General features: G+C 44.6%; 1 protein-coding gene across 1 annotated transcript in view; it reads right to left on the bottom strand.

The window, feature by feature from the left end:
- Window positions 1-9,688, bottom strand: part of THPO (thrombopoietin) — a 193,361-nt gene extending 183,673 nt beyond the window's left edge. Inside the window, exon 1 of the mRNA XM_069213001.1 lies at window positions 8,153-9,688. The gene's annotated coding sequence lies outside the window, so the exon portion shown is untranslated. The remainder of the gene's footprint in view (window positions 1-8,152) is intronic.
- Between the last annotated feature and the right edge of the window lie 12,799 nt (window positions 9,689-22,487).

Raw genomic sequence — 22,487 nt, 5'->3', positions numbered from 1 at the left:
CATTTAGAAAATAATTGGGGCATAGAGTGCAATTAAAGCACAGGCTCTGAAACAGCTCTCATCAAATATTCAACTATTTCATGGTGTACACAGCCAATGAAACCTGATGCTCCTCAGATGTTGACCCCACTTTGTTCAAAATGTGCTCTTGATGCCCATGTATGGCACAAATTACCTCAATTGTACCGTGGGCAGCATTTTGCCATGGGTCCCAACATGCCGAATATTGATTGACATGTGCTGTGCTTGAATTTTGCTACAAACGCCATCGATACACCATGATTGTCTCCCATTCATACTTTCCTACTCACTCACACTCACTCATCCTCTTACTCCTTCATTTTCCCTCTCTCGCATATTCTCACCTTGGGTCACTCAATTTCCCACACTAATTCTTCCTCATTCATTCACACTTCTTCTCATTCACTCTCAATCTCACTTACTCATACTTGCAATCATTTGCACTCACTGTTGCTCTCATTCATCTCACACACAATTACAGTCACTCATTGTTGCCCACTCTCACTGTTACACTCTCACACACTCATTGTTAATCATTCTCTTTTATCCACTCTCTCTAATGTGCAGTCCCTCTTACTCTCACTCCCTCTCACTTACTGAGACTCATTCTCACTCACTACTCACATACAACACATGCTCACAAATAGACAGGCACATTCCTGCAAATACACTGTCTCTCTCACAATAACTCTCACCCCCAAACTTGCACACAACATACATTTAAAGGTATTTGTCCACTTAAGATAGCTGCCAGAAAAATACTAGTCCCAGTTCCCCCGTGTTCCATTTTTTATTACACTAATAATGAAAAATAAGGTATTATTCACTATTAGTGTAATTTATAAAATGGGCAGTAAACTAGGAGAGTGGAGCACCAATGAGGTCAGAGGTCTCAAAGACGGTGCCAGGTGTCACAATGGCCAAGCCAGGGGTCACAAACGGAGTGGCAAGGGTAGAAAAGGGCAAACCAGGGATCGGAGCTGCAACCCCTGGAGAACCCTAAATGATATTCATGAGTGTCATTGGATATAATGCACTGATTATATGGGAGTAGGGATGTCTGTTATGTTTGTGACAGCGTAACCCGTCCACCAAACCCTAAATCAGGCCAAATAGTCCCTTAATACTTTTAATGTGATATAGGGGGTTATTCCAACTTTGGAGGAGGTGGTAATCCGTCCCAAAAGTGACGGTAAAGTGACGGTTATACCACCAGCCATATTACAAGTTCCATAGGATATAATGGACTCGTAATACGGCTGGTGGTAAATCTGTCACTTTACCATCAGTTTTTGGACGGATTACCACCTCCTCCAAAGTTGGAATAACCCCCATAGTCTTTGACTATTGGGCATGTCAGATCTCTGTGATGTATTTCTAGCTCTCTTCTCTGCTAATTCATTCTCTTGCAGACAAAAGTCCATCATTGTAGTGCAGTGGATTGAGTGTCAAAGTAGATTCAACTCACCAATGTGCACTACCAGTGTGCACACTCTGATACACAGTCTGGGTTTCATAGTTTTTTGTCTTCCCTCAGCCACTGGGTTTTCGATCATCTTTCTCTAGCCATCTGTTTCTCAGTCTAACTAAAACACCTTTCTCCTCCTAAACATTCTGAACTATCGGCCTGTATGTCTCCTCACCCACTATTCCATATTTAACTCCATCCATCCAGCTGTCTTTCAGTTCTTCTCCCTCTCTCTCTTTTTCTTCATTCCCTATCACTCTTCCCCTACCCAATGCTATCTTTTCCCCTTTCCTTCCCCTATGCAGATCTTCTGCCTCCAGATCTCTATTCCATTCCTGCTCTCTTTCTCTCCATATAGCCCTGTCTTTATTTACCCTTCTCTCTCTCCCTTTCTACTTCTTTATCTCTTCTACCACCGACCCACCTCTAAACTTCTACCTTTCCTTTACCTCTCTGCCGGAGGAGCTGGCTTCCAATTTGTTCCATGGAGGTTGAAACAAAAGACATGAACTTAATAACATATGACACTACAGGAAGTGACATCCACAGAAGGCCTTTATAGGAAGCACTGAGGAAGCCATGGGACAAACAGAAAACAGGTTGAATCCACAACATAGTTCCCATACCACCTAAGTAGCCATCACTTCCAAAAGTGAGACAGTGGCCCTCATTATGAGTTTAGGTCTTATCTATTGCACCTGATAAATAGCCATGGAGTACATTCTTGATTTGGTGCGCTAAATACCACCTCCTATAAGTCGGTGAGGAATAACCTGTGAGATTTGATGTTTAAAGAACCAAAATCGACATGATACTGTAAAAACCGTAGCTTTTCCCTATTACATTTTTGCAGGTTTAATCTTCCGAAATTTAACAAAGTCTGAGCAATTTAATGAATCCAATAATTTTCGGATGCTTTAAATATCTTCAAACTTGTAATTCTGATGTGTAAACAGAGTGAGTGAGATTTAAGAGACTCACTCGTAATCAGGCCCAAACTCTTTTAGCTGAATTCAGTGCTTCACACATTAGAAGTGATCAGGAAGGCAGAAAAAAATATTGTGGACTACTTCGTCCCTATCTACCTTCCCTGTCTGCTCATTCTCAAAGCCTGTCCATACTTAATCCTTCTCAGCTTCCTTACTTTTGTGGTTGCTGCCTCTTTTTTTCCATTCCTTCAGTTTCCACACGACCCACCAACTTTATCACGATTCCCTTCCAATTTAGTCAACTGCCCCCTACCCTGTCTATCCCTTGTTCTTGTTGCCTTATCTTTTCTTCTTTTCATCACAACATTCTGTTCTTGTTCCTATACTATTTGTGTTGTGCTTCCATTTCATCCTTTTTTTCGGTCTTCTACCCTCTTCTAGAACAGATGTTCCCTGGTAAGTGCAGACAGCATACATATATATCAATAGGATGACTCAGTGAGTTACCACACACCACTCACAGCAGCAGTGATTCGCAGGTCACATTTCTGCATCTCAGCAACACCATCTTCCATCCTTCTCAAATAAGTTGAACTGATACCACCAAAAGGGTCATTAGTGACATTGGTTATTTGTAGCACTTGAAACAATCAGCAGTTGCTGCAATATAAAAACAAGTTGGTACTAATTTTGGTGCTAAAGACCGGGCCGGAGACAAAGTGGTAACCAGCATGGCCAAAGGAAGGGTGGTTAAACTTGATAATAATATATACATTCGGAAAATAATTGCTTGTTTTCTAGCTGTTCAATCCCTTCCTATCTTAACTCTTGTGCTCATATTTACATTTACAGTTTCTGAATGAGTTTAAATGATTTTGATTCTGAAACAATCTACTCTATGCCGCTGCACTCAACTTCATTGTACGCAACACTATTACGCTCAACGACGACAAGGGTGACCTTACTACCGATCACATCACTTCTTTATTAAAAGTATACAGACATATATATTTATTAAGAATATTGTTGGGCATGTATCTCCTTTATTAAACATGTATATTTCCCCTTTGCTCACTGAGAACTGCTGGCCTATGGATGTCCAGCTCTATGTGGTCACTTTGGGTTTGAAAATCTAGTCACCACACTTGCACCTCCAAAGTCTGTGGGCTGTGTTATCACGCTGGGTTGGGCCAAAATGTGGGGAGTTGTGCAGGTACTTGAGAACAAGCATTGATGAAGCCAATACTTTGCTAAAGTCTTTTAGCCAAATTGTACAGCAGCGAGGCTACTGTGCAGCATGCCTGAAAGTTTGAAAAAGAGCACTATCATGCGGTCAGCAACAAAGCGGGATCAGGCAGGGGGACGGGCAAGCAACAATGCTGGAGGGAGGTGGGTTTGACGGGGAAGCAACAATGTAGGAGGGAGCAAGAGGGATGGGGAAAGCAATTACACAGGAGAGGGGTTGGAGATATTGGGCAAGCAACACCCGACCAGGCAAGCAACAATGCAAGATGGGGTAGGAGGGATGGGGCACTAAACAACATGGGAGGGATGGGGCAAGAAAAATCACAGGAAGTTCTGAGAGGGATGGGGCATGTAATAATGATACATTGGCTGGAGTGATGGGGCAGGCAACAGAAGGAGAAGGGATGGCAGAGAGGGGATGACGAAATTGGGCAAGCAACACCGGACCAGACAAGCAACAATGCAAGAGGGGGTAAGAGGGATACAGGACTAAACAACATGGGAGGGATGAGGCAAGAACAAACGCAGGGATAGGAGAGAGGGATGGGGCAAGTAATAATGAGGCGTTGGCTGGAGGGATGGGGAAAGCAACTAAGTGGGAGGGGGACAGGAAGGAAACAAGAGAGAAAGAAGGAAGGAAAAAAGAAGGAAAGAAAGAAAGCAAAAACAAAGCATGAGGGAAGGCAAAAAAGAAATAAGGAAGTCAATAAAGAAAGAATGAAAGATAAATGATGGAAGGAAAAGAGGACAGAAAGAAGTAAAGAAGGAAAAAATGAAAAAAGGAAGAAGGCACAAAATAAAGAAGGAAACAATGCAGAAAAGAAAGAAGAAAAGATAGCAGGACAGACATAAGGAAGAAAGCAAAATTAAAAAAAGAAGTGAAAAGGCAAACAAAGAGGACTGAAGGAAAGAAAGATGTAATGAGAGTAACAAAGAAGACATGAAGCCAAAATGAAAAGGAAAATGGAAAGAAGGAAAGAAAAAGGAAAAAGAAAAACATGGAAGAATGGAAAAAGAAAGAGAAAAGGAAAGAAAAGAGGCAACAAAGGAAAAGAAGAAAAGAAAGAAAAAGGAAATAAGGCAAAAGCGAAGAGAAAGAAAGAAAGAAAGAAAGAAAGAAAGAAAGAAAGAAAGAAAGAAAGAAAGAAAGAAAGAAAGAAAGAAAGAAAGAAAAAGATGGAAAGAAGAAGGGAAAATAGGTTCATATTATGAAGCACTGGATACTAAAACCCAAATTATTGTGCACCTATATTTGAATTTGAATTTAAGTGTTACAATTGTACTCCACATTAAACACAATAACATTTTGTTTACAACCTGGGCAAATTTTATTTTAAAAAAAAAATGGTAAAAAACAAGTCCAGGACCACAATATGGCATTCTGTGAATGAAATAATAGCAGACGCGTAAAGAAATGTCACTCCAAAAGGAATTTACAACAGCATTGGCAGAAGACAGGAACTGATAAAGCTGGAATGTGATGTGTTCTCACTTTAAGGTGTTCTTCTATCACACCAGGCAACACTAAAATGACAATGTAAAAAAAATAGAACAGCATTGGCATGTGACAGGGCTTGGTAAAGCTGAAAGGTACTGTGTACTGATTCAAAGGCAATCAGCTATAACATTACGCAACAGTAACGAAATGACAGTGTAAAAATAAAAACACTGGCACCTAAGCAAACTACATTGTGTGTGGATGTGCTCTTTGTGAAAGAGCAAAAGGTAGTCACTCAAAATGAAGTTAACCAGTGGCTTAAGTGGGGTGAAGCCCGCACGCGCTCTTTGCTTTGGTGGGTGGAAGCAAACTGTGAATGACAAAATAACAGACCAATGAATGAAGAGAGTTTGCGAAAAGCACCTTCAAGTGAGTATGTGTTATACATATTATTTTAGTAAATTTGAAAGGTCTTTGCAAACACCAGGAATAAAAAGGAATCAACAATTTGCAGAAGACGTAGCCTGACATTTAACCTCTGTCTTTGAAGTACAACACTAGTGCCAAGATAAATACAACCTTTAGAGGTAGAGGGCTTTTTATTGCTCATTCACCTTCTGAGCTCCAGTGTCACAGGGATGCGCGTTTCATGAACTCATAGTATAAGCGATAAGTAGATTAAGTCATGAGTAGGGAAAGCGATACAGTGAGTGAACTATCATAAAAGGGAGACCGCTGAAAACAAAAGCACTCTCGAGGAGTGTCTTACAAAAACAGAAAACAAAGCTCCCGCAAAGCGAGCACTCATGGAAGAATCCAACAACCAAGTCAGCAAGGTGGTAATGAGGCTATACTCCACAGAAGAGACTAATACGTGCTGGATGGCCTAAAACAAATAAAGACAGCAAAAAGAATGCAAGCAAATGTGAACTAAAAAACTCAAAGCCTATGTTAAGCAATATGTGGAATGCATTCCTATCTATGCTTTCAGGATGTCCCCAATATGTCTATGCAACCCTGGGCCAGCTTTGGAGCTGGTGGTGCCCATTGCAGCAATCGTCTTTTTGGTTCGCCCAAAGACCTCCTCCTCAGATTCCCTCACTACCACATATCAAAAGTGCCCCTCATCTCGCCATAGCCCCTCTTTCCCATACATTTCATTTGTTTTAAAGTGCAGATAAAGGCTGGTTTTACTAATCCACGCAGCTAGCACATAAAATACGGATCTGTTCTTTGCAGCAGGCACTTGACATTTTTATTGCTGCCTGAAAGCTGGACGCACAAGGAACTGCAGCAGGGGTTTCAAAAACGAAAGTTATTGCTCAACACAGCGCATCCCCCGACCCCGGTAAGGGCCTCCCTTACAGGTCAGCGCCCAGTGCAGCTACACCAGTCGCCCACCCCTAAAGCCAGCCCTGCTCTAAGATCGGACCCAGACCCTTGGCTCAGTTTTGGCACAGATACTTCTGTTTTTTTTTTTTTGGGGGGGGGGGCTGGCCCACCTCCAAGCCCCAATATTTCTGTGCCCTCTGGATGCGGGCATCAGCTCTGGTGCAAGGCATGGACGTCGGCTTCCCCTTCACTACCCCTGGCACTGCCTTTGAAACCCCTGGCCTCAGGGGTGGCAAATTCAGTGCCAGGAGCACAGAGGTATCTCCTCTGTAGCGCGCCAGTTGGGGCTCCACTCTTTTTTTCGGTCAATGTTTAATACCATTAATAGTGAAAAATAACCTATTATTCACTATCAGTGTAATAGGAATGGACTATATTTAGCTGGCATGTGCCCTTCCATGGCAGCTGAAGTAAGTAAAAAATGTTTTTGAATGTATGTTGTGTGCGCGCTTGCGGTGAGTGTGTGTTTATGTAAGTGTGTGTTTATGTGTAAGAGAGTGTATGTACATGTAAATTTGTGTGCATGTGTAAGTATGTGTGTATGAGTGACAGCGGAGGTCAATCGGCGTGTGATGTCACTTCCGCTGCCCCTGGCATTTGGGTGCATTGACGTCTATGGTGCAGGGTAACACGTAGGCAGGTCTCGTCCAACTACACTCCACCAGCGTTTTTATGATTGATCCGTGTGCCGCGGGTCAGGGCGGCGGTAACTTGTAGAGGCAGACTGCATGTCGGTGCAAAAAACTGCAAATGTTCGAACTAATTGTGTGATTGTTGACAAATGACTCAATTGGTCCTTGTGGGTTCTTCAATCCCAAAAAACACAGCTGGCAGGAGTGCACACCTTCTGTCCTAGAGGAAGTTCGTATTTCATCATACTCAGTGCTTGGAATGGAAAAATAGAAGTGCACGCACTCTGTATCAGAGTACCTGCTTGATTCTAGAAGTGCCGGCACTCTCCATATAAAAGGATCACGTTTTTCTTGTGAAGTGCAGACACTCTCCCGCTCAAAATAAAAAAGTTCCGGTAATCAGTACCGGACAGTACCGGCCCATTTAAAGCACTGACCATACTGACACCTTACTACAAACGTATGATTGCACCAGGGCAAAAATCGAGCGCATACCTAGCTGCACTTATAGTTTTTTTGATATAGTTCACAATAAATAAGTACAGTGGTATTGCTTTTAAAAATGCGTACAAATCTTCCAGCACAAGTGCAAATTCACGTCGCCCCTTTATTAATTATGCAGCATAAATTGTGTACATATGGTGCTTCCTTTGTGAACGAAGTTTATTCGTGCATTGGGTGCATTTTCCCATCCTTAAAAATCTAATTACACTTACAATTAATCCGATGCAAAACATTTGCATTTTTAGAAATTGTTTCGGAATTTGTATTTCCAATTTATGCCCCCGGTTGTAAAATGTGCAGACAGAATAGAATATCAAATCTGCGTACTGATACAAAATCAACAAACACCAGGCAATGGTGCATTTGCTGGGTTGTTCCACCAAGGCAAACTGCATGTAATCTGGCCACCTGGGTGCTTAGAAACTGGAAAGATGTAGTATTCAGCGCTAAACACAAAATTGTAGGTTTCCTGCAAATCATAATGTCATCACAAAAAAATGTATTTTATTGTAAAGGTACGCACCTGCGGAGGTGATTCAGTGTTCGAGATGTGTCGGGAGTTTCGTGGAATTTCCAAAAGTTCTTGGAGGACTCGTGCTCCCCAGTCCCGTGGGCATCACCGAGTCCTGGAATTGTGGGGCGTTTGCAACTGCCTCGCCTCAAAATATTTAAATGTTTATACAATGAGTTGTGAGCCTGTTATGCCTCTAGCAACATATGCGAGGCTCCTCACGACGGCTACCTCTTTCTGTGGTGAAATCACAAATGACTCTCTTTTTGCAGTTGTGCCCTTCCCTTGTGCAGATATTCGGCAATAACCCCAGAAGTCTTTCCCTCCGGTGAGCATTGTTCAATTCCACTTGTGTTTCGAACTCAAAATTTTGAGAACACTTTTATAGTCGTGCACTCACTAGTGAAAGCTAATACAGCTCAATGATTTCTCGTGAACGGGGTCTGCGCTGGCTGTGAGACTGTTGACCCATTCGGCACGTGGTAGCAGTGACGGCTCTCAGAACCGTTGCAGTCTCTTGTGAGTGCATTAGTGTCCTAACATTTTATGTTTCTTGTGGTGAGGGCAGTTCCTTTGGTGTTTGAAGCCCTTCAGTGCCTTGTGAATAAATGCGTAAAACAGGGCCCTAGCAGCCTCTGCTGATGGTGTAAAAACATTCCCTATGGTCTTAGAAGCTGTGCAGTCTCTTAAGAGTGGGTTAGTTGGTGCCTTAGCAGTCTCTGGTTATTGTGTAAAGGATCGTCCTTTCGGTGTTTGAAGCTCTCTAGCGTCATGTGAATGAGCGTGCCCCAAGGTGCTCTAGCAGTCACTGCTGGTTGTGAAAAAAAGACAGTTCCTCTGATGTGTACAGTTCTGCGATCTCTTGTAATCGAGTCCTGAAGCGGTCTCTGTCTCTTGTGTACTCTTGCAGTACATAAAATAATATTGTGGGCTGTCCCTTCTGTTATTTCTGGGAAGAGACGGCCCCCTGCAGCGTTGCAGTCGCTAATCTTCAGCAATATTCCGGTTTGTGGCAATGGTCTGTCTCTTGGCTGTTCGCAACACCTCAGTCTCACGTGCCCAGCAGCATCTCTGAGGTCTCTCCTGTGGAATCCCTCTGCAGTGTCTCTGAATCCAATGCTTCACCCCCCTCTCGTGTTTACGGTAATCCAGCAGTCAGTTGCCAGTTTTAAGTGGAAAGTGTCAGTTCCACTGGTGTTTGCGCTAATCCATCAATCAGTCGCCACTTTTAAGTGGAAAGGGCAACGTTTAAGTGGAAAGGGTCAGTCCCTCTCGTGTTTGCGGTAATCCCTGTTTGCGGTAATCCAGCAGTCAATTGCCACTTTTAAGTGGAAAGGGTCAGTCCTTCTCGTGTTTGCGGTAATCGCTGTTTGCGGTAATCCAGCAGTCAGTTGCCAGTTTTAAGTGGAAAGTGTCAGTTCCACTGGTGTTTGCGCTAATCCATCAATCAGTCGCCACTTTTAAGTGGAAGGGCCAGAGCCTTTTTTGCCCCGCTCTACTCAGTCATAACCGCCCCCACCCGCTCTGTCTCCGCCTGAGAAGCAAAAGAAACTGCAGCCTCCTTTCGAACCCCTGCGCCCCGCCCCGTTCACATTTGCGATCACATCCCTCTTGGCAGCGCTGCGGTCTCTTGTGAAACAGTCGAAGGCCCAGCCCTGCCCGTTCAACGACAGAAATGTGTACCCAGACCTGTAAAGGGCCCGGCTTCCTATTAGAAGTATCTGGGGACTGCCAGCTCTCGAGCCTTGACCTGCAAATTAAATAAAAAAACATAATTCTGTGCGCCTCACATTCAAGCAGCGAGGAATTCTTGGCTGCGTTCCCGCGAATAGCCAGATGTGGCCCCGCTGACACCTTCAAATATCTGAACCCGCATAAAATCCAAACCAGCCGGTAATACGAAACAACTACAGTGCGGGTAACATGTGAAAAAAACTTGCGTGCTTCTACACTGATTAAAAAAAGACAGGGTTTATTTCCAATGTAAAAAAATAAAGTAATTAGCATCACAACTTTCACACGTGGTGGGCGTTGGAGCCTCAGTCACTCAGCAAACGCGCGCAGGCTCGTGCAAACGGCAGCCCCGGGCCTGGCTGCAGAACGCCACACGGACAACTGTGTTATTCACAAAAAATGTTCTTTAAAAATACGAAAAGGAAAAAAAACAAAAACGCGGGGCTTCAGTCGGTGACGTTGAGTTCGAAGTCCTGCGATGCGGTTGCGAGCGAGGTGAGTGACCCTGAGACTGAAGCCAGGTAGAAGGGAGGAAAGTCCTCGGCCTGGGATGACGGCTGTGCGACCCTGCCCTCGTTGGCCCTTTTCCTTCTGTCTGGGGATCCCTCCGTAGGCTCATTCTCCCTCACCTGGGGTAATGTCTCCCCTCACAACAAGCACGTGCTTGGACTGACTGGTGATGTGTAAGGAGTGCAGGATTATTTGTCTAGGACGTTTGTGAGGCGCTGCGTGTAGCCTCGCTGTCCCATCACAGCGCTGAGGTTGCATCACGTAACAGGCGCGAGATGCAAAGTTTATTCAGAGTCCAGTCATTGAGGGGGGGTCCCGTCATGTGGTCTTCATAGCTGCCCCTACGAGTTAAGTTTATTTATGGGCAGGGCTACTGGAATTATGCGACAATAGAGGGCCACATTACGCAGGGAGTTCGCATAATTCTGTGGCAAGAAAAGGTAAATTTTGCACACAATATTTTAAAAGTATTTTATTTCAGCCCCTATTAACTGTGTCTGGACAACAGTGCACCTCATTAGTATCACTTTAAAACCTGAGTGTTCTAACAGATGCATTAGCAGAGTGCCCATGCACACCTGAAGAGTTTCTTGGCGCTATTCATTGATAATGGATTTTTATTGCTACGAAACTCCCCCCGACCGCCCTCGGCCGATACTAATTTTATTGACCTCAAAAGGATGAAAACCTTGTGGGGACTCCAGGATTAGACCCTGTGGCCACGAAGCCAAACACAGATTCTTGGAGCTGATTCATTAGACCAGTGGTTCCCAACCTTTTGACACCTGTGGACCCTCACTCTACCATTACCTGAACTAGGGGACCCCCAGGAATCATTATTGGAGTCCAGGGACCCCTTACTGAGTCAATACTTAAAGCTGGGGACCTCATCTGTTAATATTTTTTAATTTTCTAAGCAGTCGCGGACCCCATGAGGAGGCTTTGTGGATCCCCAGGGGTCCCCGGACCACAAGTTGGGAACCCCTGTTTAGACCAAGAGCCATGAGACCCAGCAATCAACAACTGAAAGCGCATCACTTAATCTTTGTAAAAGTTCTTCAATTAGTAGAATCAAGTTTTGGTACTTTTTATTTTATTTTTAGTAATTACAGATCTCAGGCATCTTCACCAGGTCCTCCATCCTACTTCAACCTTTCCCAACAACTCAAAGAAAAAAGCATGAACGAAGCCTTCTGCGCACCTTAACACATTGGAAATAACATAACTCAACACCCCAACCACTAGAAAAGCAACACACTAAGCCTCATCCTATGCGCCTCACCTCATCCTATGGGCCTTGCCTAATATCCATTGCCAGACTCCTATAGCATTCCTTGGAGACTTCAACCTTTCCCAGCAACTCAAAGATAAATGCATGAATGAAGCCTTCTGCTCACCGTAACACATTGGAAATAACACAACTCAATAACCCAACCACTCGAAAAGCAACACACTGAGCCTCATCCTATGCGCCTTGCCTCATCATATGGGCCTTGCCTAACATCCATTGCCAGACTCCTATTGCATTCCTTGGAGACTTCAACCTTTCCCAGCTATTCAAAGAAAAATACATGAATGACGCCTTGTGCACACAGTAACACATTGGAAATATCACAACTCAATATCCCAACCTCTCGAAAAAGAACACACTAAGACTCATCCTATGGGCCTCGCCTCATCCTTTAGGCCTCATCTAATATACATTGCCATACTCCTATAGCATTTCTTGGAGACCTCCACCTTTCCCAGCAACTCAAAGGAAATTGCCTGAATGAAGCCTTCTCCACCCCGTAACACATTGGAAATAACACAACTCAATAACCAGGCCACTCGAAAAGCAACACACTGAGCCTCATCCTATGTGCATCACCTAATATCAATTGCCAGACTCCTATAGCCCTAGACTTGACTGAATACATTGCCATGTCCTTCACAATCACATATACTACACCTCAGCACCAAGGACAACAGAAAAGAGAAAAATAACCTTTGACTCCACCACAGATATCAATCTGGAAAAAACCCCAAGAAGAACTAAACAACCTGCCAGAACACTTCCACCAAAGATGTCAATATTTTTCTCAACATCTACAACAGCACTATGTGAACTCATGTTTATTGATATTTTCCACTGAAAACCTGAGCCACCAAGCCCTCTGAATCCTGGTGGGCTCAAGAACTTAAAGGAAATAAACGTACTGTAGGAAAAGAGGAAAGTTCAAAGAGAAGATCAAAACTCTCGGTGACTTCACAACTTCCCTCTAATTGCTGATCCCTCATTATCACAGTTAAAGTCTTCTACTCCAAGGCCACCATTGGAGCGCCAACCAACAAAAGCAAAGTCCTCTTCAAGTCTGCCAAACACTGCACCATTCCTCTGCCTGAACCCCCAATTCCCAGTGTCAGATGCTGTATGCAACTATGTCACCTTCATCACTGAGACAATCGGTCAAATCAAACCATCACCATTACTGTTACACCATCTACATGGACCGTTGCCACAAGGCTCTCCGCCAGCATCTTTTGAATAAACAGCTGGATGCACTTACTTTGACTTTGCGCTGCAAAGTAGCTATGGATCTATAGCAGTCGTCTTTGGTGGACTGTATAAGAGCTGTGTTGTCGTATGAAGCCATTGGTGGGAGTGGTGTGGGCCTCGAAGGGCCATTTAGCCCTGTTCCATCTCAAAGCAAAGGCTCGACGTGTTGCAGTGTGTTAAGCCTCAGAGAACACTATCAGGCCGATGAGTGGCCATGAGTGCATCTCAGAAGCTTGTGTCAGGCTACACATAGGGATTGATTGACGTTGCGCTGTGCGTGCTGCCTCATTCTGGTTGATGTTCTGCCTTGTTGTCAATGGTGGAGGCATTCCTTCAGCACACGCACTGTTTACGTGTGGTGTGTTCGTTACTTCAGGAGTTTAAGAGCAAGACAGGTGGACTTGGTGCAGGAAAGCTAGAAGCTAGAACACTAACCTCAAGGAGATGGGACTTCCTGTGTTAATTGGCGTGGAGAGGCATACATCACTTCTGCTTTTGGACCCCTTTTCCTGGCAATAGTTCACTGTTGCATTGGCTTCCTGCCTCAGTTGTTTCACTCACAGTAGCTTCCCACACCATTGTTAAATTTTTCTTATTTGGTGGAATCATGTTCCTTTCCCTGTCTCCTTGTTTGTTCACGTCCCTCTTACTTGCTTTTCGAGTTGACCAGCTGCTCTTATGAGATGTCTGATGCTGTAGTGATCTAGGAACCTTCGCTGGTATCCTGATCAACATTGGCTCTCATCACTGCATCGCTCACTCAGGATCGGGGTTAGCATGATTGATTGGAAGTCTCTGGGTACATAGTAATATTTTCTGCCTGTGCTACAATCTTTCATTTTAACCTCCCTGTTCTGTCATGCACATAGATCCATTTACCACATCTGCAAAAGTAATTATGCGTTCACTTAGCTGTATTACGCACAACTGGAATTCTGCAATTCTGCAACTGTGACTATTTTCACATGATTATGGACTTTCTGCATTTGCCACATGATCAATGATCTGATGCATTATCCGCAGATGTTAACAAAAAAAAATTGTTTCTAGCTCAATCAGATCAAAAGTTACTAAAACGTGGCAACACGTGTACCCGCACAGTGGAAGACCCTTCGCAAAGCTTAACTGGATATTTTTCAGTTGCTTATTTCTGTATTTGGTTGTTAACTGGTACTAATGAGGTGAAATATTTGCCCGGACAGTATTATCATGTCTACAAATGACAACATAATGTAGTAATACTGTCACAAAATGAGCCACTTTATCCTGCCCAATTTTCTGTTTCATGCCACATAATTTAGTTAACCCTGCCGCATAATTTGATGTGCCCCCTGCTACATAATTCAAGTGGTCCTGGCTGTATCCAATATATGCAGCAGAGGCTTACCATACCAGAGTGTTGACCCCGACTCTAGGACAGGTTTTACCATCGGCCACATGCAACCATCAAGAACTCCAGTGTGTGTTTCTCTCTCTCGCCCTCCCCTGCACCCCCTTTCTTCTTTGTGTGAGGTGTCTGACCATCAGCCACCTCCGAGGGAGTTGAGGATATCTGGGACTCGTGTTGAATCTGTGTATTTCGCAGAAGCTGGACAGTTACTGTTGGTAACAAATTCGTCATCTGCACCACCTATTGAATGAGGAGTGCAATTGCATGATCGGCATTAAATGGATAATTCAAAGCAGACAGAAATAATGCATTAAGGGTTAGGACACACAGATGGATTAATATTTGCATTCTGAACGAACTGCAACAAATAGAACTGGAAAAAAAGTAATACGTTTGATTGAAACTAAACGTAATCTTGTCAGTAATGGAATTAAATTGTACACATTTATGTCAAGAAGTTTGCAGTGTTTATTGGCATCGGCAACAATGTAAGATGGAAAGAGCAGCAATTTGAATTGGTGAGCAATGTGTCTGTAAGAAGGAAAACAAGCATTTGCAGTGCAACGAGTCTCACATTTGCTCGAGTTAGAGCTCTTAGCTTTGTAAATTCCTAACCGGTCTTTTCTTGCCACACAAACTGAAAATAAACAGTAATACAGTTTCACATAAGCAAGCTGATTCAAAGCGCCACGGCATCAGCGTGAAGCAGCACACAAAAGGAAAAAGAAGTTCGCTCGCAGTCAGAAGTATCAGCAAAAGTGCAATTATCCATGTAACAGGGTGAATGTGCAAGGTGATAACAAGACCGCCCCAAGGAGGGACATACGTAAAGCATTTATCAATAAAAACAAAGGGTTTTTGAAGGGCAAGACCATAAACGAGTGATAGTAATGGGCGTGCGGTGGCCGTGGCTAAAAGCCCAGATACATACCAACACGTTGGAAAAGCAGCGCTTGCGCGCTCAACCTAAAAAGGAGACTGTAGGATAGAAGGCGATTGAAAAGCGGGTAAACTCCAGTATTTATTCAATCACCAAGGCTCAGGATGCCAATTAGCAAACTGACTTAGAATGCAGGTCAAGTCAAAGGAAAAAGCAAATAGAATTTAGAGCACAGACCAATGAGCATGAGAGACAGGGATCACAGAAGGGCAGCGTAGAACATATAATGGCCAGGATGGGGGGAAGAAACCAAAAGGGAAAAGGGTCACACAAAGAACATAGGTTTACAACACATCTCCTCCCATAAAGTGGAGAAGAAATGATGATATAAAGGATCAAACAAAAGTGTTTTAAATGTCCAGGGCCATAATGTACGGAAATTATATTTAGCATATCCTATATTGCATACAGATTCACCAAGGAGGAATTGCTAAATAATAGGCACACCATTCCCATTCCTATTGGTAGATTTGTAAGAATACGGTATTTTTAAAATACTGACTCAGAAATCGCAAAAGGGTATGGATTTGTACATTGTGACTGTTGCACCAGCATTGAGTGATGACCTCACCTATTTCAGGAAGTACATTTACTTTCATCTGAAGAGCAGAAACATAACATCTCTCCCTACAGAGTAGTAGCTCATGTCAGCATGACCAGTCAGGAGGAGGTGGAGGAGGTGTGGAGGAAAGAAATGCACAAATTCGGCAACACAGAGCTGGAGATATTAGTTGAGGACTGTGGGGGTCATTATGACCCCGGCGGTCGGTGGTAATGTGGTGGTGGTACCGCCAACAGGCTGGGGATACATACCACTACATTATGACATAGGCGGGTTAGATGAAGCCAACCCGCTAATGTACCACTCCGACCGCAATGGCGGTAGCAGCTGCCGGGCTGGAAATAGGAATCTCCAGCCCGGCGATCGCTATTGTACCTCCTCAGGCATTTTGACCCTGCTTACCGCCATGGTTTTTGTGGCGTTCATAACACCACGAAAACCATTGCGGTAGGCCCTATCAGTGACAGGGAATTCCTTCCCTGTCACTGATAGGAGGTCCCCTCTCCCCCAACAACTCCCCTGACGCCCCACAACCCCCATCAATCCACGCTCCCCCTTTCAATCCCCCATCCCTACACGCACACACGCAGACACGCACCACGCATACAGATGCTCACTCACACAGGCATACATGCATACAGACATGCATGCATCCATTCATTCATGCACACATCCGCACCACATTCACACAGACACGCAGACATGCATTCACATATCCATACTTACACGCATTCTCACACATGCATACACACATGCAAACAACACTACACATACATTCACGCACACACTCACACAGTCATGCACCCCCACACCCCCACACACACAACCCCCCCAACCCCCTCCCCTGTCGGAAACCTGACTTAAAGGATCCAAGGGGTCTTCTGGCAGGGGACAGGGCACTGCTACCGCCAGCAGCGCCCGCCAGCAGAACACTGCCAGGCCGTATTATTTTTCATAAGCAGCCCCACCTTAATGCCATCCACCAGCATGGCCACAGCCGGATTTCCGCTCTTCTTGTGACGGAAATCCGTCTGTGGTCATTATTCGGTGGACGGCTGTTAGCCGCGGCGATGGTCTTTTGGTGGCCATTGCCACAGCGGTAGGCGGTACTTACCGCCAGTTTCGTAATGTTGGCCTGTGTCTCAGAAACTTAACAAACTTTTTGGGAAAACATGTCAGTTTCTTAGGCAACCAAGAAACAACTTTTGACATAGATCCAGGGCTTACTTTAAGACATTAGTTGCTGGAGGGGCCCATCAGCAGTTACATTTTGCAGACCAGCACTTATTGCTCCCTAGCAGACTCTGACCAAGAGCAAGAGAGAGTAAAACACAAAAGGGGGAAGGAAGGAGGGAGCAAAAGATTGAAAAACTGAACCAACGAGAGAATAGAGGAATGGAAAAGAACCTGCAAGAGTGACATAAAGAGTCAGGAAGGGTCAACTGATGGATTAAAAAGGCATGAAGTAAAATCAAGACTGTGTAGTCTTGAGGGGGCGTGACCTGCAGAGCATGGTGACGGCTGCATAGTCACGTAGCTCCGGCATGCCGTGTCACTGTGAGGGGAAATTATCCTGCCAATGATCCCCTGAGCTGGACTTGAGGGTCTTCACGTGAGAGGGAGACCTCCCTTGCCCGTGGAAAGTGGAGCGAGCTGTCCCCAATGTGCATAGATGAACTGTGAGAGTGAATATCACAGGGCTTTTAAGATTGATACTTGGTTCCTGTAAACAAAGGCAAGCCACGTCTGACTGACAGTGCTGGGAGGACATGGGTGACTGGCGGTTTGGCAGGTTCCTGTGGGACTGGATTGATTCCTGCAGACCGCAGTATGAAGAATTAACCTTTTCCAGCCTAGCTGCACACTGTGGAGGGGAGTGGAGATTTGGAGAACTCGCAGCTCTGCATATGTCGGGAGTCGTGGGAAATGCAACCCTCTTCTCCCTCATAGTCTGCACTGAGAGGGAGGAGAGGACAAGTTTCGGACTGTGCACCTGGACACTCCACTCTGAGGATACATACAGTGGTGTTTTTTCAGTGGGATATATGGTTCCCGACTCAGCCAGACGCTGCAAGAAATGAATTGCATGTGCTAGGGAGTGTGATGGGCTTGTTAGAGGCCCGGGGAGCTATATTCCAGTCACTTGCACGAGAACGTCTGGGGTGCATGCATCTTTAAAGAACTCTGGCCAAATGTATGTATGCATGTATGTATTTCGTATTTATAAAGCGCATTCCGGCTGAGGCATCGAAGGCATCGAATGAGTGTTATGTGACCTTAATTGCGAGGGGAGGTTGAGGAAGAGACTGGAGCCTGTTGCTGTGTTGGGGCCTGGGGGTGTCAGAGTGCTTTGTATCGGCCTGACCAGTTTTCTGGGCCCTTTTGCATGTGTCGACTGATCAGTCCACTTGGAGAATGGTGGACTGGCATGGTGGCATATTGTCCCTGAGGTGTCCCCTTAAGTCTCCCTACAGTCTTATAATGGGACACTAGAAATACAGGGAACAGTGAAACAATTGGCTAGCACACTGAGACCTGTGAAGGCGAAGCAAGGGCTTCGTTCACAGGACACCTTCTTTGTCAAAGTCGAGTGGTAGCATTAAGGGTGCTCACGCCCGAGGAACAGTGACGCATTGAGTTGACAATAAACGTGCACATTGAGTGCCTGCCAAGGAACCAAAACTAGGTGCACCTCCCGGAGTAATAATGGTGAGACTCCTAAACTATGGAGACAGATATACATTACTACAAAGAGACAGAACAAATGGGCCCTGGAAAGTGGAAGGAACAATGGTGTCTTTATATCAGGACTATACAATGGCAGTGCAAAATCTGTCTTTAAACATCTAACATGCCCTGTTCTTTCTAGCGAGACTCCATCTTATAGAGAAATGTGAGATGCACTTCTTTTCAAACCCGACAGAGATGTGGGACTGGCTAGAGCATCGGGGACATCCATCCCCACTGAAGCCAAGAGGAGCCGTAGGCCTTGCACAAAGTTGATGCAGAAACCCTCCGAAGACCAGGAGGAAACTGAAAGGGTGGGAGTGGTGGAAACTTTCCAATGCCAAGAGGAAGCTGCAGGAGGTACACAGTGGGCTCTTCTCCTGGAAGGAACAGATGATTCAGAGGGAGAGGGATCAAAGTCCATCTCCTCTGAGACAAAGATGCCGCCACACCAGCGGTAACACTAGTTACCTCAGGTGAAATAATCTAGATCACAGTTGCAAGTGCAATGATTATTTCAGTCAAGGGAGGGAAACTTTATTCTTGCAGTCTTCACCATGATGCCTTCAACGTCAGGACAACTCTGAGTTAATTTCGCCGGCTCAGGACGCGGCTGTGAGCAGCCGTGGCAGGACGCGCCGCGCCCCTGCAATTTACTATTTTTATTGAGGCCCTAAATTGGGCATGGGGCCTCGACACATTAAAGGCACGGCACGCCCCTGCTAGTTTTTGCCTCCCTCCACTCTCCATTTCCCCCCACTTACCTTTTGCTTAGTTTTTCTTTCTTCTTTTCTGCCTTCCTCGTTTCTTCCTGAATTTATGCCTGTCTTTCATGTCCATGATGCTTTCTCCTTCCCAGCATGCCTTCCTTCTTCCTGCATGCCTTTGGAACCTTACTTAACATGGTGACTTTTACTATGGATTTCTATGCTATGTTCATAATCCAATATGGTGTCTTTTACTTCCTGTCGGTACAGCACAACATCCATTTTAGGACATCCTCATTCCTCACTCCTCATCCCTACTTCTCATCCCTGCTTCTCATCCATCATCCCTACTTCTCATCCATCATACATCATCCCTAATTCTCATCCATCATCCCTGCTTCCCTTCCATCATTCCTACTTCTCATCCATTATACATCACCCCTACTTCTCCTCCATCATCCCTGCTTCTAATCCATCATACATCATCCCCACTTCTCATTCATCATCCCTGCCTCTCTTCCATCATCCCTACTTCTCATCTATCATCCTTACTTCTCATCCATCATACATCATCCCTACTTCTCATCCATCATCCCTGCCTCTCATCCATCATACATCATCCCTACTTTTCATCCATCATCCCTGCTTCTCTTCCATCATCCCTACTTCTCATCCATCATCCCTACTTCCCATCCATCATACATCATCCCTGCTTCTCATCCATCATCCCTACTTCTCATCCCTCATCCCTGCTTCTCATCCATCATCCCTTCTTCTCATCCATCATCCCTGCTTCTCTTCCATCATCCCTACTTCTCATCCATCGTTCCTGCTTCTCATCCCTACTTCTCTTCCATCATCCCTACTTCCCTTCCATCATTCCTACTTCTCATCCCTTATCCCTGTTTCTCATCTATCTTCCATCATTCCTACTTCTCATGCCTCAGCCATCATCCCTACTCCTCATCCATCATCCCTACTCCTCATTCCTCATCCCCCAGTCATACCAACACATTTTCAGTTTTGTGAAACACACCTTCACACTGATTGGCTGGCAACAGCCAATCAGAGTTATGAGAGAGGCCTGCATTCTATTTCACTGAAAACAGCCTTCTCATTGCATGTGCTGAGTGAAGACAGAGGAGAGGAAATGCAACTGTGTTTGTTTCCAGTGAATTCAAGGCTGTACAACATTTCACTTTATTTAACTAAGTGTTTTTCTGTTTACACAGGCCTCTGCAGAAAGCTCTGCTGGTTTAGGAAATATAAGTAGCCCATAGCTTGGGACATAGACCAGCTCTGGGAAAAAGGGTTATACAGTTCATTGAAAATATTTCTGGTTCCAGAAAAGAAAAGAAAAACAGCTAGCTCTCAGAGATAAAAGGAGCCTCAGATGTAAACATTTTATTTGTTACAAATAAAAAGCAGGCTCAGATTTAAACATTTTTATTTGTTATGAATAAAAATGAAACCAGAAAAGGTTTGGATGAATTGGATTGTACTTTCATCAGAGTTGTTTTTAAACATTTTCTTTCTACATATGAAACTGAAACCAGAAAGGTTTGGTTGAACTATAGATGACCTGTACAACCCTTTCTCCAAGAGCTGATTTATGGCCCAAGCTGTGGGCTCCTTGTATTTGCAAACCAGCAGAGCCTTCTGCAGAGGCCTGTGCAAACAGAAAACCACTGAGTTAAATAGAATGAAATATTGTGCAGCCTTGAATTCACTGGAAACAAACACACAGTTGCATTTCCTCTCCTCCCTTTTCACCCACCATGTGCAATGAGGAGGCTGTTTTTCATTGAAATAGAATGCAGCTCTCTCCCATAACTTTGATTGGCTGTTCCCAACCAATCAGTGTGAAGGTGTGTTTCAAAAAACGGAAAATGTGTTGGTATGACTGAGGAATGAGGAGTAGGGATGATGGATGAGGAGTAGGGATGATGGCTGCGGCATGAGAAGTAGGCATGATGGAAGATGGATGAGAAGTAGGGATGAGAAGCAGGGATGATGGAAGAGATTAGGGATGATAAGCAAGGATGAGGAGTAGGGATGATGGATGAGAAGTAGGGATGATGTATGATAGATGAGAAGCAGGGATGATGGATGAGAAGTAGGGATGATGTATGATGGATGAGAAGTAGGGATGATGGATGAGAAGTGAGAAGCAGGGATGACGGATGAGAAGCAGGGATGATGGATGAGAAGTAGGGATGATGGATGAGATGTAAGGATGATGTATGAGAAGTAGGGATGATGGATGAGAAGTAGGGATGATATATGATGAATGAGAAGTAGGGATGACAGATGAGAATTAGGGATGATGGAAGAGAAGCAAGGATGATGGATGAGAAGTAGGGATGATGGAGGAGAAGCAGGGATGAGACGCAGGGATGAGAAGTAGGGATGATGGATAAGAAGTAGGGATGATGGGTGAGAAGTAGGGATGATATATGAGGGATGAGAAGTAGGGATGATGGATGAGAAGTAGGGATGATGGATGAGAAGTAGAGATGATGTATGATGGATGAGAAGCAGGGATGATGGATGAGAAGTAGGGATAAGGGATGAGAAGTAGGGATGATGTATGATGGATGAGAAGTAGGGATGATGGATGAGAAGTAGGGATGATATATGATGAATGAGAAGTAGGGATGACGGATGAGAAGTAGGGATTATGGAAGAGAAGCAAGGATGATGGATGAGAAGCAGGGATGATATATGAGGGATGAGAAGCAGGGATGATGGATGAGAAGTAGAGATGATGTATGATGGATGAGAAGGAGGGATGATGGATGAGAAGTAGGGATGATGGATCAGAAGCAGGGATGATGGATGAGAAGTAGGGATGATGTATGATAGATGAGAAGCAGGGATGATGGATGAGAAGTAGGGATAAGGGATGAGAAGTAGGGATGATGTATGATGGATGAGAAGTAGGGATGATGGATCAGAAGTGTGAAGTAGGGATGACGGATGAGAAGCAGGGATGATGGATGAGAAGTAGAGATGATGGATGAGAAGTAGGGATGATATATGATGAATGAGAAGTAGGGATGACGGATGAGAAGTAGGGATGATGGAAGAGAAGCAAGGATGATGGATGAGAAGTAGGGATGATGGCTGAGAAGCAGGGATGAGAAGTAGGGATGATGGATGAGAAGTAGGGATGATATATGAGGGATGAGAAGTAGGGATGATGGATGAGAAGTAGGGATGATGGAAGAGAAGCAGG

This window comes from Pleurodeles waltl, chromosome 11 (genome assembly GCF_031143425.1).
Source record: "Pleurodeles waltl isolate 20211129_DDA chromosome 11, aPleWal1.hap1.20221129, whole genome shotgun sequence".
Lineage (NCBI taxonomy): Eukaryota > Metazoa > Chordata > Amphibia > Caudata > Salamandridae > Pleurodeles > Pleurodeles waltl.
Note: the sequence above shows the minus strand (reverse complement) of the source record. Positions and strands in the feature narration are given on the sequence as shown.